Source organism: Girardinichthys multiradiatus, chromosome 8 (genome assembly GCF_021462225.1).
Source record: "Girardinichthys multiradiatus isolate DD_20200921_A chromosome 8, DD_fGirMul_XY1, whole genome shotgun sequence".
NCBI lineage: Eukaryota > Metazoa > Chordata > Actinopteri > Cyprinodontiformes > Goodeidae > Girardinichthys > Girardinichthys multiradiatus.
Genome location: NC_061801.1, coordinates 4,604,669 through 4,624,663, shown reverse-complemented (window position 1 = coordinate 4,624,663; position 19,995 = coordinate 4,604,669). Strand labels below are relative to the sequence as shown.

The window sequence follows — 19,995 nt, the reverse complement described above, 5'->3', positions numbered from 1 at the left end:
GCAGATATGAAGGCCTGTTTCTATCACCTATACTGTTACAGCGACATGGTCAGCCCGCAAATAGTAGGCAACACTTTTGCACCTTTACTGCGGACCATCAAAGTACAAGGCAACTTCAGTGATATGGTTACTCTGACGTTTAACCCCACCCACTACCTTTCCAGTTTCCAGAAGTCATATTGAAAATATCCATATAGAAATTAAATCGGACCAAAACATTCCTGTAAATTTCGTCTACAGAAAGACCATCATAAGACTACACGTCAGACCGGTGATATCACAACATAGCCTGAGATTTAAAAAAAATTTGTATAAACTATTCCAGAGATGTATATAACATCTAAGACCAATTAGTTATCATTCATATTACCCTGGTCCTTCAACACTGCATCAAGCAGGCAAGAGAGAACATGGCACAGCTAAGTCTGAGACGTGATCCGAATCTGTTTGTAAATTACTATGTAAGTCAATCAGGCAGTAATCTGCCAGGTTTTTATGGGGCTCCGGTAATGTACGGACGTGGAATTGGATCATTATTTTCAAAATTATTCCGCTTCGTATCCCCTCTGGTTAAAAAAGGATTTGCTATTGCAAAACCCCATCTTAAAACGGCTGCATCAAATAAAGCTTCTGATGTCATAGGTAGAGCCGTGAGTAAAATGAGTGGTTCTACACACACCGAAGGTCAAGAAGGTTCAGGAATTAGGGTTTTATCCAAAAGACCCAGAACAAGACACCCTGGTGATCGTTTAAGGATGGTTAAAAAACAACGGCAAGAACAAAAAAGGAGATCAGTCAGAGCTGACAAACAAAGAGGACGGAAGTCTTCCGCAAGATTTGATCAATTTAAATAATGGCTCTTTTACATAACAAATCATCAGAATGCATGCTGGCAGAGCTGGACTTCTTTTCTGCCCCAATCGATCGAAGATAAAATTTACACTGAGATCCAGCCTTTATCAGCAATCACCAATGGAGGCCCGATCGAGTTTTTCATTCCGGGAGACGGAGAAAAGTATCTGGATCTCAACAATACGCTGTTGCATCTCAGAGTGAATATTACTAGTGAGGATGGAACAAACCTGCCAGATGATGCACCTGTAGGGCTCATCAACTACCTGTTAAACACCATCTTCAGTCAGTGTGATGTCGCTCTCGGAGATCGATTGATTTCACAATCCAGCGCCACCCATCCGTATAGAGCCATGATTGAGACATTGTTAAACTTTTCTGAGGATTCTTTAAAAAGCCAGTTTAGCTCTGGACTTTTTTATAAAGACACAGCCGGGGCTCTGAACTCTATTGTTATAACTAACGGCCCTAACCAAGGTCTTAACAGCAGAGCAGGCTTTACGGCAAATTCCAGGGAGGTACATCTTCTAGGCCCCCTGCATGCAGACATATTTTTCTGCAAAAGACTTCTTTTAAACTCTGTTGACCTCAAAATTAAACTTACAAGATCCAACGACGCCTTTTGTCTTATGGCAGCAAGAGACTCCACTTACAAACTTAGGATATTAGGAGCCTCTCTTTTCATCAAAAACGTTTCTGTCTCTCCAGCCGTTCGATTGGGGTACGCTTCAGCTTTAATGAAAGCAAATGCTCTCTATCCACTTTCACGTGTGAATGTAAAAACATATTCCATCCATGAAAATTCAAGGTTGTGCACCCAAGAGAATCTTTTCTTAAGCGTCTTTCCCAAGTATGTGCTGATTGCATTACTGGATCATGACGCTTTTACAGGAACACGCGATCTCAATCCGTTTGACTTTAATCATTTCGATATGGAATATTTAGCTTTGTGTAAGGATGGTAGACAAATTCCAGCTAAGGCCTTCCAGCCCAAATTTAACCAAGGTAATTCAGTGAGAGTATTACAACTTGTTTACGGCTACAGGACAACATCTAAAAGATCTTCCGCTGAGTATAACACGTCAGGAATTTAATCAAGGATACTCTCTTTTCGCATTTAATCTTAACCCGGGTGAGGACGCAGATGCTCTATCTCCAGTTTCCAGTGGGAATTTAAGATTGGAAATGCGTTTCAGAAACCCGTTGCCTCATACCACAACGCTGATCATCTACGCTTGTTATGACTCTATTTTAGAGATTGATTCAAAGAGGCGTGTGCAGGTGGATTATTATTAATCTAATCAGACATGAATAATCATGAAATTTGAGAACCTGCTACATCATCTGCTGGGAGATTTGTTTTGCGGTGTGTGGGCGTGCGACCAGCTGCCGCTGCTAGCTGACAAATTCCCAGGGCCTGCCTACTTTATTGTGAACACACATCCTTCACACATGCCAGGAGAACACTGGTTAGCTCTGACTTTGGATGAGAATGGTCAAGCCAGCTTTTTTGACTCTTATGGATTCTCTCCAGATTTCGAGTTCTACCCGTCAAGTATCGTAACAATTTTAGAAGATAGATCCTCAAAAATATTGTATGATAATAATCAGCTTCAAAACACTCTGTCCACTGTGTGCGGTCACCATTGCATTTTTTATCTATGTCATAGAGCGTGCGGATTATCACTGCAGCAAGTGTTGTCAAAATACACGGGAGATGTGATTTAATGGTATCTAACTTTGTGAAAAAATATCAGAAAAGTGTCATTAATCAAAGTAGTACATTTTATACTCACGGAACATGCTCTGTGGAGATGTTTCTGGATTGTTATGGAATTTAAATTGTCATTTGTTTTTTTCCATTGTTTGTTTTTTCTTATGATTTAATATTTGTCTAATGACATCATATGTTAGTGTGTGAAGTAGAGAACGAAGTTAGACTTGAAAATATAATCAATAAATATTTTATTGAATAAAAGAAATAGGCTACATGTTTCATTTTCTTATAACGGTTTATGGTGAAAATGTAATCCATCGGGGTGGTAGTGTCGTCTTATGAAGAGACTTTTTTGACTTCCAATCAGCATTTTTTGGATCTTCCAGCTCAGATCTCGACCAATGGGGAGAAAGAGTTATCTGCCTTCTTCTTCTTGTTCTTCTCTGCTTGACACTGGGGGGCGCTTCAGCAGTTTCCATAGATGTCCCCTCGCCCTCTGTTTTGAACCATCTATATTCATCACGAGCGTAAGGGTTAATGACTGAATATATGGGGATGTTTACCTCTGACAAGGTATGTAGAAAGTCTGACCATCCTCGGGGTAGGGGTCCTCCATAATTTTTAAACGGAAGCATGAGATTTTTCAACAAGTCAATCATGTGGGACCCCTTCTTTTTCTTGGGACCGCCCATGCTCAGGAACCTCGCTTGATGTGATTGAAAATTTCCTGATCTTTCAATTCTACCCAAACCATCATTTGAAATCTACACAAGAACAAGACACATATCCATTAATTGCATTAAAATACATCCTATTGCTGCAACTTAGTGTCTTTGTTATACTATGACAGCCAGCAAGCAGAAGGTTCAAAGCAGGCACACAAGCTGACACTGACTTTCCTCCTCTTACTAATCCTTTCCTCTCGGAGCTACAGCTGAGAGACACAGTTTCTCTTTGTCTGTCAGGTCTGTTGCAGCAGATGGACCGGGACACCGGCGAAGTGGAGACAAGAGAAATCAATAGAGAGTTAAATTGAAGAATCTGTGCCCATTACTTTCCCTGTTTCCCTTCTTTCTCCCTGCATGTCAGTAACAAGGGTGCAGCGGCAGCAAAGAGCAGATCTGTGTTGGGTACATACATGTACAATCCTAAGGGAAGGAAGAAGTGGGAACACCCTCCTCTTTTTAACTTTTCAGTCTTAGAGCTACATCAGTAAAACTCTAAATATAAAGATGTATGATTTCTTCTGGCACAACAACAAATCTATATATATATATATATATATATATATATATATATATATATATATATATATATATATATATATATATATATAAACAATAACATTCACATGCATTAATGATTTCTTAAAGATGAATACTTACTTCTAAAGATGGCATTTGATGGAGTTGTTCCCCAGAACTCCTGCGTGTTCGTTTGTTTTGGAAAAACTAAGTCATATGCTATACTGTTTTAGTAAGACTAAATAATAAAAGAAACACAGAGACTGTGCAGTTTCTTTGCCCGGCCGGGGAGAGGTTCCAGCTTACATCACCATGAAGACTTCTGGACTTTTTCTCCCCAGAACAGGGTTTTTATTCAACAGCAAGGCGTATACATTTGCAAAGAAAAAACACACTTTTTATCGAGTCTCAGTTGAACTCTTACCACCTTCACAACGTTTCCTGTTATTCTACTTTTGGCTGTTATCTGCAGACTTGTACAGAAATCTGCAGACACATACAGAAATATCTTCACTGTTGCAAGGCAGATTATAGCTAAGTCAAACACACACAGGCCTGTTTTGAGTAAGCCACTAAGTTACACAATACATTTTATTTCACACATTATTAAACATAACTTGAGCATAGCAATGCAGACCCTATTAAGTATTTTAAATGTTTTCCAATATGACCCCCTTTTGAAGTCTCAATAAGACTTCACCCTAAAATGTCCGCAGATTATATTTTAAGCAACTTTAAATCTTCAGCATGCCTTCCTGCTCCTCATCATCACCGTCTACCTCTAGCAGTGGCATCATGGTGGGATGCTGAGAAGCCTTCCCTTCAATAGTGGAAGTGATAAATCTTGCAACCAGAGATCGGATACATGGCATGCAGCAACACCCACATGTCACCATAATAGCTACAAACACAGCAATAGAAATGAACAAAGACATTATCAAACCCTTTCAGTGTCCAAACATGCCCGTCATCCACTCCTCAAGGGGATTATCAATTCCAGAATGTTCATGCATGGTTGCAGAGAGGGTCTTAAGTCCCTCTAAAGCCTTTGACACCAAACCATCCGGTGCAGTGTTGTTGGGAATAAAAGTGCAACACATATCTCAAAACATCGCGCAGACGCCCCCTTTTTCTGCTAACAACATATCTAATGCCATTCGGTTTTGCACAGCCATGAGGGAGGTTGGTGCCAATTGTTCAGACAGGCCTTCTACTGCATCCCTTGTTAGGTTAGCTAGACGTAAAACATTGTAATGGATGTAGTTGATGCGGTCAACATTCTTATTTGGGGTCACCGGGAAAAAGGCTGCAATTATTGGGATATTTTCAAAACCTGCTGAGACTTAATCTGCAATTTTATATTCATTTGGTACTCCCCGAGGTACTTCTATGGCATCAATGTAAGTGGGGGAGCCCTGACTCAGGTCAAAGGTTCCTGCGCTCCTTTTCATTACGTGCCTTCTTCTTCTCCGTGTTAACGCCCTGGTCTTATCATGAGTGGTCGTAGCAGATGTTATATTAGGTCCTATCAGGACCAGTGGTGCCTGTGGCCTAACCATGGCACACAATCCTACAGTCTTTTGTGGGATATTAGTGAGCAGTCTATGGTCTCCGCAATAATAGTAGAGTCCTGACCTTGCCCAACGTCCAATGCCCCTGCCTGAAGTGGTCCTATTACACCAATCTAAGAGGATCTGTCCCACATTGATTTTAGGGTTTTGAGCAGTAAAATTAAAACAAGTATAAGTGCAATTCCCTTTTTGAGGGGTAAATGGTCCTGTTTTGATGTTATTGGGGATGGGAGGAAAGATGCTGGCTAGTGTGGTGCAGTTAGCTGGTGTGGCCTCCTTAGTTAGTTGTATCATACAATTGTAACCCCACGTGTCTTCTGGATACAGAGGGGCGGGATCGATGGTATGATGTGGTCAGCATAGCAATGCAGACCGTATTAAGTATTTTAAATGTTTTCCAACACATTGTACTTGTGAGAATCATTAGAAGCAGATGCAGCAATTCCTTCGTTTCCTGAAATATGTACCGACATTTTTTTTTTCTGTACTGGTATTTTCAGTGTAACAATTTTAAACCTTTTTTATCAGTACCAGACTTGACGCTTGATGATGTAGACAACTCTGATGTCTCTGCTCTGGGACTACTGTGAAACTAAACCTGTTTTTATTGCCAGCACCCTGAAATGCAAAAAAGAGGTCCAATTACCATATTAGCTATTCATTGCACTGTTTCTTGTGGACATAACTCAGTGAGCTCTGACATAGGAAGCTGTCTCTATAAAATTTACCAAAATCAAAAAACAAGAATTTCCTTTTAGAAGCAGGTATTAGCAATGAGAAACCAGCAAACTTTGACATACATCAGGCCCTGGGGGTCTCACCTGTTCATGAACCTACGTATTGACACTTTTGAAGGGGGGTTGAGAGAGTTCTAATTACTTTATTGCCCTGTGTCACACACTTGGTCAGGAAATTGAATCAGAAGGCCGAGGGTGAGGTTGACTGGAAGTTCAGTTACAGAATAACAGTAAGTCCCTCAATAACCTTCAGAATCAGAATCAGAATCAGAATCAGAAAAGCTTTATTGCCAAGTACGTTTTTGGACATACAAGGAATTTGTTTTGGCGTAGTCGGTGCAATACAATACAAATTAAACAGTATAAACATATCTACAATATAATATAAATATATGTGCACAGTTTTAAGTGAGTGAGAGTAAATATAGAGCAGTATAAGATGCAAGAGCAATACAACAGTGCAGGTGATCATTGTGCAAGTAAAGCAGTGCAAGTAAAGCAGGAGTCCAAGCTGAGCGTTAATGTAACACATAGAGTTACAGGTTACAGGTGTCCTGTCAGCAAAAAAAGGGGGGGTGTGGGGGAAAGGGACAGTGTCAGGGTGGTTTCCGGGCTTTGTTAACAAGGCTGGTGGCAGATGGGAAAAAACTGTTCTTGTGGCGTGAGGTTTTGGTCCGGATGGACCGCAGCCTCCTGCCAGAGGGGAGAGTCTCAAAGAGTCTGTGACCGGGGTGGGAGGGATCAGCCAGAATCTTCCCTGCCCGCTTCAGGGTCCTGGAGGTGTACAGTTCCTGGAGCGACAGTAGACTGCAGCCAATCACCTTCTCAGCAGACCGAATGACACGCTGCAGCCTGCCCTTATCCTTGGCTGTAGCAGCGGCGTACCAGATGGTGATGGAGGAGGTGAGGATGGACTCAATGATGGCTGTGTAGAAGTGCACCATCATAGTCTTTGGCAGGTTGAATTTCTTCAGCTGCCGCAGGAAGAACATCCTCTGCTGGGCTTTCTTGATGAGGGAGCTGATGTTTGGCTCCCACTTGAGATCCTGGGAGATGATGGTTCCCAGGAAGCGGAAAGATTCCACAGTGTCAATTGTGGAGTCACAGAGGGTGATGGGGGCAGGTGGGGCTGGGTTCTGCCTGAAGTTCACAACCATCTCCACTGTCTTTAGAGCGTTGAGCTCAAGGTTGTTCTGGCTGCACCAGTCCAACAGATGGTCCACCTCCCATCTGTACGCAGACTCATCACCATCAGAGATGAGTCCGATCAGGGTGGTGTCGTCCGCAAACTTCAGAAGCTTGACAGACTGGTGACTGGAGGTGCAGCTGTTGGTGTACAGGGAGAAGAGCAGAGGAGAGAGAACACAGCCTTGGGGGGAACCGGTGCTGATGGTCAGGGAGTCAGAGACGTGCTTCCCCAGCCTCACGCGCTGCTTCCTGTCAGACAGGAAGTCAGTGATCCACCTGCAGGTGGAGTCGGGCACACTCAGCTGGGAGAGCTTCTCCTGTAGCAGAACTGGGACGATGGTGTTGAAGGCAGAGCTGAAATCCACAAACAGGATCCTGGCGTAGGTTCCTGTGGAGTCCAGGTGCCGGAGGATGAAGTGAAGGGCTAGGTTGCAAAACAATGCGCACCAACACGCCGAGGCGACCATCTGCGGCGCCATCATCAGATAGAAAAACCTTTGCTCTAAGATGAAAAACAAAATGTTTTAGAAAAGCTACAGGTAACTAAAATTATCATTCCTTTTCCTAAAATGGAGTCTTTCATGATTCAAAACAAACACATCATTGCTAGAGTCAATTTATAACTTGGAAACAGTATACTGAGGTTCGTAAAGTTTTTTCTGTTAATTTCATATTTGTCTTACCTCTTTCTCCTGCTTTCCAGTCAGTCTGTTAACGCAGAAGTGGAAGGTTTGCTCGTTCTACCGATGTAGGGAAGCACAATCTTTATTTACTTTTAGGTCTTTCTATTTTGAACTGATTTAGACAGGCTCATATATTCAGCAAATACAGGTCCTTCTCAAAATATTAGCATATTGTGATAAAGTTCATTATTTTCCATAATGTCATGATGAAAATTTAACATTCATATATTTTAGATTCATTGCACACTAACTGAAATATTTCAGGTCTTTTATTGTCTTAATACGGATGATTTTGGCATACAGCTCATGATAACCAAAAATTCCTATCTCACAAAATTAGCATATTTCATCCGACCAATAAAAGAAAAGTGTTTTTAATACAAAAAACGTCAACCTTCAAATAATCATGTACAGTTATGCACTCAATACTTGGTCGGGAATCCATTTGCAGAAATGACTGCATGGAGGCAATCAGCCTGTGGCACTGCTGAGGTCTTATGGAGGCCAGGATGCTTCGATAGCGGCCATTAGCTCATCCAGAGTGTTGGGTCTTGAGTCTCTCAACGTTCTCTTCACAATATCCCACAGATTCTCTATGGGGTTCAGGTCAGGAGAGTTGGCAGGCCAATTGAGCACAGTGATACCATGGTCAGCAAACCATTTACCAGTGGTTTTGGCACTGTGAGCAGGTGCCAGGTCGTGCTGAAAAATTAAATCTTCATCTCCATAAAGCTTTTCAGCAGATGGAAGCATGAAGTGCTCCAAAATCTCCTGATAGCTAGCTGCATTGACCCTGCCCTTGATAAAACACAGTGGACCAACACCAGCAGCTGACACGGCACCCCGGACCATCACTGACTGTGGGTACTTGACACTGGACTTCTGGCATTTTGGCATTTCCTTCTCCCCAGTCTTCCTCCAGACTCTGGCACCTTGATTTCTGAATGACATGCAGAATTTGCTTTCATCCGAAAAAAGTACTTTGGACCACTGAGCAACAGTCCAGTGCTGCTTCTCTGTAGCCCAGGTCTGGGGAATGCGGCACCTGTAGCCCATTTCCTGCACACACCTGCGCACGGTGGCTCTGGATGTTTCTACTCCACACTCAGTCCACTGCTTCCGCAGGTCCCCCAAGGTCTGGAATCGGCCCTTCTCCACAATCTTCCTCAGGGTCCGGTCACCTCTTCTCGTTGTGCAGCGTTTTCTGCCACACTTTTTCCTTCCCACAGACTTCCCACTGAGGTGCCTTGATACAGCACTCTGGGAACATCCTATTCGTTCAGAAATTTCTTTCGGTGTCTTACCCTCTTACTTGAGGGTGTCAATAGTATCCTTCTGGACAGCAGTCAGGTCGGCAGTCTTACCCATGATTGGGGTTTTGAGTGATGAACCAGGCTGGGAGTTTTAAAGGCCCCAGGAATCTTTTGCAGGTGTTTAGAGTTAACTCGTTGATTCAGATGATTAGGTTCATAGCTCGTTTAGAGACCCTTTTAATGATATGCTAATTTTGTGAGATAGGAATTTTGGGTTTTCATGAGCTGTATGCCAAAATCATCCGTATTAAGACAATAAAAGACCTGAAATATTTCAGTTAGTGTGCAATGAATCTAAAATATATGAATGTTAAATTTTCATCATGACATTATGGAAAATAATGAACTTTATCACAATATGCTAATATTTTGAGAAGGACCTGTAGGTCCTGCTGTAAAGCAAAATAAACTTACAATTCTGTCAGGTTACACAGTTAATTTTATTATTAGGATTTCATGTGACAGGTCAGCATTAAGTTGAGTATACCATTAAAGTATAAAGGCTGCATGTATTTTTTAGATGTATTAACGCCTGAAAAACATACATTATTAATAACACCCTTAAACACAACCCTGTATTATAATTGGTTCATTTAAGCCCCTAATGACGACAACCAATCAGCATGCACGGTTACGCCCCTCGGACACACCCCTGTTGACCCCATGACCTCCCCGCCGCCATAACCCCATGACCCCCCTTAAGTTCAAAAGTTCACCTGTCAAAAATTTTATTAAAGGGTGTAGTATTATCTCTTACATATATGTAGGACCTACAAAAAAGTCTCTATAGGGGTTGGTCCAAACCCAACAGGAAATCAGCCATTTTGGATTGAAATTGCAATTTTGACCCCGGCTCGGCTGTTTTCAGCTCGCATATCTGAGTGAACTCCTCCTACAGCTTTTGACTTAGAGACTTGAAAATCACTCAGTATACTCTTAAGGCACTGGGGATCAAAAGTTATCAAAAGCTTTTTGATACATGAAAGCATGTGGGCATGGCCAAGCCCCAAAATATGAATTCTCGCCATAAAAGACGAAATTGATATAGCTCCTACAAGGAAAGTCACAGAGACATCAGACCTTCTGACATTAATATGCCTCTGGCCCCAAACAATATTCACTGATCAGATGCTGACATCATCAAAGCCCCGCCCCCTGAGAACAGGAAGTATCATGTTTTCCTTTAGAGAGTCAATTTTTGATGTTCTTCACCTAATCAATGTGAAACTGTACCAAGTGACAGATAACACGATGCTCTAAGAATGTTTCCAGTAGTGTCTGGTTTGGCTGGAGGGTGTCGCTGTGGCGGCGTGGCGAATTCTGTTATGCCAACGCCATACGTTTGGCTCTAAATTACACATGCATGGTCCGTCCGATTCATTCCAAAATGAATATAGTTGATCTTAGTCAGCACCCAAAGAGCTCTATTGGATTACATTGGAATTTGGATCAACAGCGCCCCCTAAGACATTTCAAGTGCTCTTTCTCCCTCGTACATCATGGGATCCACTTCAAATGTACCACACATCATCAGGGATCAATGCTGAACATGTTGTCACAGTCAACTGATGACATCATTTTAACTGATGACATCATTTTAGCCCCGCCCACAAATAAACAAGTGTGTGCAGCTTCCATCAGGAAGGTCTGATTTCCCCCAAATTTGAAATGCTTCTCGCCAGACCAAAACTCTGCATGACCGAAGATCAGATGACATGTCGTTCACAGTGCCATCTAGTGGTGACGTGTGGAATTGAATGGTGTCCTCCTCAGTGGCGTGAAGGCGGCGATGTCAGGCTCCCATGGTCGGTGCACAGGCCGGGTTGCGCTGAGCTGCAAGGGCCTTCAATGCTGCTTGCAGCTTTAATTGTTATTGTTTTTTCTGAAGTGAAGCGAAGCTCACGTCATTTTTCATGGTGTTTTCCTATATCAATTACCGTGATGTACAGCTCTTTAAAGTTTTTTAAACTGTTATTCTTGAGAGCAGTTAAAGTTAGGACCAGTATTGTGATAAGAAACTCTAGTTTATAAACGATTGTTTTCCGGCTTTTAAGAACTTTAAAACTCATACTCGTACTCGTACTCGTCGTCTTCCGCTTATCTGGGATCGGGTCGCGCGGGCAGTAGACTCAGCAGAGACACCCAGACGTCCCTCTCCCCAGACACCTCCTCCAGCTCTTGCGGGGGGAGCTGAGAGACATAGTCCCACCAGCTGTGTCCTGGGCCATCCCCTGGGCCTCCTCCCGGTGGGACGTGCCTGGAACACCTCCCAAGGAAGGCGTCCAGGAGGCATCCGGTATAGATGCCTGAGCCACCCCAACTGGCTCCTCTTGATGTGGAGGAGCAGCGGCTCTACTCCAAGCCGCTCCCGGATGGCCGAGCTCCTCACCCTATCTCTAAGGGAGTGCCCGGCCGCCCTACAGAGGAAGCTCATTTCAGCCGCTTGTATCCGGGATCTCGTTCTTTCGGTCATGACCCAAAGTTCATGGCCATAGGTGAAGGTAGGAACGTAGACTGACCAGTAAATCGAGAGCTTCGCTTTTCGGCTCAGCTCTCCCTTCACCACAACGGACCAGTACAGTGCCCCCATTACTACTCTGTCTGTCGATCTCCCGCTCCATCCTTCCCTCACTCGTGAACAAGACCCCGAGTTACTTGAACTCCTCCACTTGAGGCAGGAACTCCCCTCCAACCTGAAGAGGACAAGCCACCCTTTTCTGGTCGAATACCATGGCCTCTGACTTGGAGGAGCTAATCTTCATCCCAGCCGCTTCACACTCGGCTGCAAACCGCCACAGCGCATGCTGTAGGTCTTGGCTAGAGGGGGCCAACAGGGCCACGTCATCTGCAAAAAGAAGAGACAAAATCCACTGGTCCCCAAACCAGATCCCCTCTGGCCCTTGGCTGCATCTAGAAATCCTGTCCATAAAAGTTATGAACAGGACCGGTGACAAAGGGCTGCCCTACCGGAATCCAACATGCACCGGGAACAGGTCCGACTTAGTGCCGGCACTGCGGAACAAACTCCTGCTCCACTCGTACAGGGACCGGATGGCCCCTAATAAAGGGCCCCCGATTCCATACTCCTGGAGCACCCCCCACAGGGGATCATGAGTGACACAGTCGAATACTTTCCCCAGGTCCACAAAACACATGTGAACCGGTTGGGCAAACTCCCATGAACCCTCAAGTACCCGGTAGAGGGTATAGAGCTGGTCCAGTGTTCCACGGCCAGGACGAAAACCACACTGCTCTTCCTGAAGCCGAGGTTCGACTATCGGCCGGATTCTCCTCTCCAATACCCTGGCGTAGGCCTTACCAGTGTTGGAATTATAAATCTGAGAATATTATTTAATTTTAATATTTTATCAAATAATATTTCAGTCTGTTAAGGGTTGTCCTGTGAATACCAGCCCAGTAAGGCGGTGGTATTAGGACAAAATAGAAAGGTGTGAGACGAGCTCTGACATTATTGAACAACATAAACTCTGCACAAACATGGAATGAATTCACACAACTTGGCGTTTGCGCCGAAAGCGAAAAATTGCAATAACTTTCCCAAAAAAATTCCAAATCACACCAAAGTTGGCATCAAGGAGGACCTTCGGGTTCCCGACAATCCTTTGGGGTCATATGCTGACATCATCAAAGCCACGCCCCCTCAGAACAGGAAGTCACTTTTTTCACTTGGAAAGGTGCCTCTCTGACCCTCTTGACCCAATCATCTTGAAAGTGTGTCAGAAGACAGATAACTAGTGGGTCTAACTTCGTTTGAAGCACAGTGACTTTTCATAAAAGGGCGTGGCCGTGGCGGCGCCGCGAAGTCAGACGTCACACCATGGCCATACGTTTGCCTCTAATTTCCACATAGATCATCTGATCTGCACCACATTCAATGTGATTGATCCTTCTCCAGTCCCCCACAAAGATCTGATGACATATTCGGTGGGCGTGGCCTAATTCGTCCACAGCGCCCCCTAGAATATTTCAAAAAATCAGCCCCAATCCATGCTTTGACCGAGGATTCTGAATTTTGGTACACTTATGTATCGTCTCAGGACCTACAAAAATGTCTCTTGGAGCATTGGTCTAAACCCCACAGGAAGTTGGCCATTTTGGATTGAAGTTGCCATTTTGTCCCTGTTTTGGGTATTTCTAGCCCGCATATCTGAGCGAACTCCTCCTACAGCTTTTGACTTAGAGATTTGAAAATCACTCAGTATACTCTTAAGGGATTGGGGATCAAAAGTTATCAAAAGGTTTTTGATACATGAAAGCGTGTGGGCGTGGCCACGCCTCAAAATATGACTTCTCACCATAAAACACTAAATTGATATAGCTCCTACAAGGAAAGTCACAGACAAATGAAACCTTCTGGGATTGATCTGCCTCTCGGTCCAACAATATTCACTGATCACATGCTGACATCATCGAAGCCCCGCCCCCTGAGAACAGGAAGTATCAGGTTTTCCTTTACAGAGTCAATGTTTGATGTTCTTCACCTAATCAATGTGAAGCTGTCCCAAGTAACAGATAACATGATGCTCTTAGACAGTTGACAGTACTTACTGCTTTAGCTGGAGGGTGTGAATATGATGGCGTGGCGAATTCTGATGTCACGCCACGGCCATACGTTTGCCTCTAAATTACACATGCATGGTCCGATTCACTCCAAACTGAATATGCTTGATCTTTGTCAGCCCCCAAACAGCTCTATTGGATTACATTTAAATTTGGATCAACAGCGCCCCCTAGGACACTTCAAGGGCTATATCTCCCTCACACCTCATCGGATCCACTTAAAATGTAGTATATATGATCATGACTTAATGATGGACATGTTGACACAGTCAATTGATGATGTCGTTTTAGCCCCACCCACAAACAAACAAGTGAGTGCAGCTTCCATCTGGAAGGTCCGATTTACTCCAAATTTTGAATGCTTTTTGCCAGACTGAAACTGCATGACCGAAGATCATATGACATGTTGCTCAAAGTGCCACCTACTGGCGACGTGTTTTAAAGTGAATGCTGAAAGCTGAAGAATAAAATGTGTAATACTGTGTAAAGTTTAAAACTGAGCAGATTAGGGAAAGAACTGGAGGATGACAAGGAGTGACGAGAGCCGGCTGCATGCTGACAGCGACGGGAGGATGCGAGTACAGACCAGCGTGGCTATTTTTGGCATCTCCAAGGCTGAGAAGCAGAATCAGTGGGTCACAATGACCACGACAAAAGTATTGAGCAATAATCAAGAAGCTGAGCTGAATAGGTTGCGCAATAACTAAGAAGCCTAATAAGGGCCTGACTGGTGAAAGCATCAAGCGCTATAAAAACAATGCTGAGAGCAGAAACAGGGTTTATTCCTCGCAGAAGACCAGCGAACAAGCTCGGACGGAGAAAATAAGCTTGGATGGAAAAGGAGCAGAGACACAGCCCCACTGATCGACTGCATTAACAAAGAGGATCAACCCATGAGCCCAGAAAGGACTGTGCCTCAAAATTAAGAATCTGATTTCATCTAAAGCCTTTTTATCCAGACAACAGAAGTGAACTTGATCGGTGAACAGCTGATTGCTCTAAGTTTCAGGCTTCTGGAAGTCCTGAATCAACTTCATTTATGTCTCTGGGTTTCCTTCAACTCTTCAGCCTCTGGAAACTACTGTCTTCGGAGACATATAACAACAAAGATCCTGTTTAACCATCAAAGCATGGAGCATCAGTGCCTGCCACTTAAAGGAAAAAAACTGAAGATTGAGTCGTATTCCCTTCAAGAAACCACTCGTTGTTACCAGAAGAATTCTTCTCCATCAGGTGCATGGATGAGCCTCCGTCTTCAAAGCCTCTTCAAACCCAATAGTTTCAGCATCAGGGAAAGACAGGTTGAGTTGATTGATTCATTTCTATTATTGAAATAATTTTGTGTTGCCGAATTTAAGCTGTTACTGACCCCTGCAAAAGCGTTACTAATTAAAGAAAGCATATAAAATTCTAGTTAAATCGTGGACATTCAATTATTTGAGTCACCGTATTGTTGGCTTTTCATTGGTGGTAAAAAGTCTTGTTGCCTGGTTCTAAGATATTTTAGGAGGTTTTTATAGGTTGCCTTTTGTTAAAACAGCGCCCTTGGGGCTCGTGCTGAGCTACTAAAATTAACCTAGCCCCTATACGAAGAGCCAGTTGTAAATTAGGGAATAAGCCGCCGTGAACAAAAGTAACTGTCGAAGGTGAGGATGACGGCGATAGGCTACTCGGTCGCCCGGACCTCCAGTTGAAGAAGGGCGAGACTTTTGGATGAAGGCTGTCAGAGGCTAGGCGAGTCATTTCCCGACACCAGCTTAAACAGAACTTTCAGTAAACCTGCTTAGTAAGATCTTTCAGGTTTAGGGAAGTCCGGACCCATTGGATGGAGAGCTGGATTGAGCAATCCCTTTAGACATGGGGAAGTAGGAGGGAGGGGTTAGCTCATCGGACAACGAAACAGTTTAAAGAAAGTTTTTTATTGACTATGTTTACAGTCATTTTACCCATATGTATGCAACATGCACTTTTCTTTATATCAGAGTTTAAAAGTACAAGTTATTAGTTATAAGTTGTTCAAAATTTTAATGGTTAAAGTGTTTAGCATAATTTTGCTGTTGCTTATGTATAATGCCATAATAATTGTATACATTTATAATGTTTATAATTGCCCTCTGTTTTAGATAGTGTGGTGGCTGCCCGTTGGGCTTGTTTTCATAGAGCTGGTTGCTTGTTTTTCTCGCAAGATCTGGCAACACTGGTCCTCTGTAAGAATCCTTACAATGTTCATTCTTTCTTCTAAGGTGGAAATACACAAGCCACATGACCGCTGAAGCTTGTCTCTCACACAAATGTCAGCTATTGCAAGGGCTCCTTTACACCTATGCATGATCTCTTTGGCCTCATGCCAGCGTAATGGCCTTCTAGGATAAATTACACGTTTGTGCGAGACTGTGCCCCCATTTATCAGTCCGCTATGCTCTAACCCTAAACTCACAGCACTCATACCTACAGCTAAAGAAGTGTGTGTAACCACTGTATGTTGAAATGCATGTAAAGAGTTAATATTCTAACGAGAGTAACAAGTGATATGGAGGGTATGTTGCACTGCAGCATGATTTTGGGGCACTCTGGGGTCACTGAATGTAATCCCAACATACATATTGTCATTGGAGTCACTCTAACTACCTACAAAATTGTGCTTAGCCTAGGATGCGCCTTCAGGTCAACAGGTCAAAACCTGCTGAGTTTGCTTTCCAAAAGAGTTATGTAGTTGCAACGTTTCCTCACCAGATGGCAGCGTAGGAACAGTGATGGAGAAAACAGCTTTTGGGGATAATCAGACCAAAACAGGATCAATAAGTAGCCAAATATTACCTGGTTGTTTTATTATGTATTCTATTGCACTGTGCATACCATACCTTCTTTAGATCATTTTCTGGACTCTTCTAAGACCATACAACAACTGACCTCCTGCACCTCTAAGGCAGTTTGCAGGAAGTAGTCACATGGGCTCTCTTCTTGCCTGAACCATCAGGATGCCAAACTGCAAAACACAAACTCTGCTGTGAGGAACTGTATATGATGAGGAGAGCCTTAAAACAACTGAATCTCAACCAAACAGAGTCTGACTTTGCTGTCTTGAAGCATATGAACTGACTCCACCCATTAAACTGACCAAAAATAACTTAAGAGGAGTGCACTTTTGTTTTTCAAAGAGGCACTGACAGATTTAATATGACTTCTCAATATCAGAATTAAAAGGATAAACGCACATATTTGCCGAGTTGCGGGTCGCTGGATTTTTCCCTACATTTTTATTTTCATCGGTTGAAACAGGAAGGACTGAAAAAAAGTTTTTTGAATATGTTATTTTTAATAACGAGAAACATAATACAATGACAACAAATGCAACTTGTTCAACCACTGCTACTTCTAATACTACTACTGCTAGCACTACTCCTGCTATTACTACTATAATATAATATAATACTGCTGCTTCTACCACTACTATTGCTACTGCTGCTTCTACTGCTATTAAAGAGTGCTAACATTAAAACAGAAATTTGAAACCATATTTACATAACAATATATTTACCAAAACAAGATTAAAAAACAAATAAATAAATAAAAACACATCACATATTAGAAAAATTAAAAGTATACTAAACAGTTACTAGAACAAATGTCAGTGAAAAACCAACAACAACACAAAGCTGAACTATATGTCAGAGGGTTAGACTGTCGGGCGGGGGAGCTCCCTTCATTTGTCCAGCCACAAGAGTCCGCTGCCTCCCCACCAAACGACTTTCGGGTCACCCCATAATCAATAAGCAGCTCCTGACCTATATCCTGTGTGGCTTTTATGAGCAGCACAGGAAGGGCCTCCCCAGACAAGGTGAAAACCATGCCTTTATAATTAAAGTCTTTAGAGGAATGGTTGATCATTCTCCCAAAGGTGCTGTGGGTGGCATTCGCATGGTGCCGTCTGAGAGTTCATTCAGAGGTTGTGCTCCCCGGCCCTGGAAAAGTACACGTAGCTGTTCTTGCCAGGATTCAGCGTTCCAGCACGTGCCTGCCCTCTACTGCGTTGACCACCTGTCCGTGGTAGTCGCAGATGACCTCACCTCTGGAGAAGGCCTTGATGGCAAAGAGCCCTGCGTGAAAGAAGGAGTGAAAAAGTGAACTAACTTTTCAAAATGGCACACTGTCCACACTGGCACAGAGATGACAAGATTAAATCCGGTACAAAATCGTAACACCTGGTTACAACGGTGACATCGACCCACCTCTTCCGGCACTGGGCCTCTTGCTCTCCGCTACGGTGAGTCCCAGCCACCTCTGATCCTGATGTGCTGGATCAGGTTGGGGTCTTTTTCCAGAGTGGCTGTAGGTGGCAGAGTCCAGCGTGCTGGGCGGAGACGCAGTTGGAGGTTCAGCACAAGTTCTTAATGTAGCTTCGGACTGTCGACACCGATGGCTTTTGCCGGGTCCAGTTGGCTATGAGACAGAAGAGAAACCACTAACGTTTTCTTTTACAGAATTATGACAGCGTCCTCTCCATCGACACATTGTGGAATGGCAAGGGAGGGCAGTTAAGACTTAGACAGTAGGTGTTTCTGCCTCAGCTTGCACTGCTGGGACCTCCACTTATCATACATGCTCCTGTCCGGCGTCAAGCCCTATTCTTGCCTCTGTCTCTTGGAGGGCGCCTGTCCGTCCAGGGTGACAGGAAATTGCTCGAAAAAAGCACCCACAAGCACCCATTCCTGTGCCCTCCTCCGGGCTGGTATCCTGCGGCCATTTGGGCGTCTGCTCGTGGCCAGACGGACTGAGGGTGCGTGAGAAGGAGAGAGAGAGAGATAGAGAGAGAGAGAAAGAGGGATGTGTGAACATGCAACTGAACACATGCGAGGGGCCCTACTTGTCATCTTCGGAGAGCCCGAGGTGGACCCCACTGCTTCCTTTGCCTCCTCGCTCAGCAACTTGGCGTCCCACACCAGGATGAGCCATGTGTCCTGGCTTGAGACACCTGGGAGGTTGTAGCTGCATCACAGCAACACAGAGACACGGAAACACACGGCGTTTGAGGAACCAAATCTAAGCTGAGAAAAGTATTTATCCAAGTGGAATCCAGAGTGCTGAGGGTAACTGGATGACCGACACACTTGAAAATTAATTGAAAAGAAATAAAAATTTATTTTGTTTTTCACAGACTGTTGCTGGGAGCACAACTGCAGTCTCTTGTACATGTTATCAACAATCTAGGTCCTTCAACAAAAATAAATAAGCAACTTACTAGATGAAAAACGCATCAACAGACAGATAAAGCAGATTAATGGCTTTTACCCCCCCTTCCCATATAGCTGTACTCACTGCCAATGCAGACAGCTATACTCCACGTGGGCGCTGGTGATAACGGACACACACATCTATATACACTGCTCAAAAAAATAAAGGGAACACTCAAATAACACATCCTAGATCTGATTGAATGAAATATTCTCATTGAATACTTTGTTCTGTACAAAGTTGAATGTGCTGACAACAAAATCACACAACAATGATCAATGGAAATCAAATTTATTAACCAATGGAGGCCTCGATTTGGAGTCACACAAAATTAAAGTGGAAAAACACACTACAGGCTGACCCAACTTTGATGTAATGTCCTTAAAACAAGTCAAAATGAGGCTCAGTATTCTGTGTGGTCTCCACATGTCTGTATGACCTCCCTACAACGCCTGGGCATGCTCCTGATGAGACGGCGGATGGTTTCCCTAGGGATCCTCTCCCAGACCTGGACTAAAGCATCCGCCAACTCCTGAACAGTCTGTGGTGGATGGAGCAAGAGAGGATGTCGCAGATGTGCCCAACCGGATTCAGGTCTGGGGAACGGGCGGGCCAGTCCATAGCTTCAATGTCTTCATCTTGCAGGAAGTGCTGGCACACTCCAGCCACATGAGGTCTAGCATTGTCCTGCATTAGGAGGAACCCTTTTTTGTGATGTCCTCTTATGCCCTAGAGAGGACCCTCTGGGCCCGATGACCAGCTAAGCGCTGGAATGACAAGGACACAAAAATCAGGGGGAGTGGGGGACTGGGACAAGAAACCGATGTGGATCTAAGCGTGACACAGAGGTGGGCCACAGAGTCGGTGCCAAAAGCCT

At 43.8% G+C, this 19,995-nt stretch overlaps 1 long non-coding RNA gene across 1 annotated transcript; it reads right to left on the bottom strand.

Moving 5' to 3' along the window:
* Window positions 1–17,182: 17,182 nt before the first annotated feature.
* LOC124872915 lies at window positions 17,183–19,323 on the bottom strand. The gene is made up of 2 exons (XR_007039393.1): window positions 18,116–19,323; window positions 17,183–17,983 (listed from the first exon to the last, which is right to left on the bottom strand). It is a non-coding gene; the product is annotated as an uncharacterized LOC124872915 (long non-coding RNA).
* Between the last annotated feature and the right edge of the window lie 672 nt (window positions 19,324–19,995).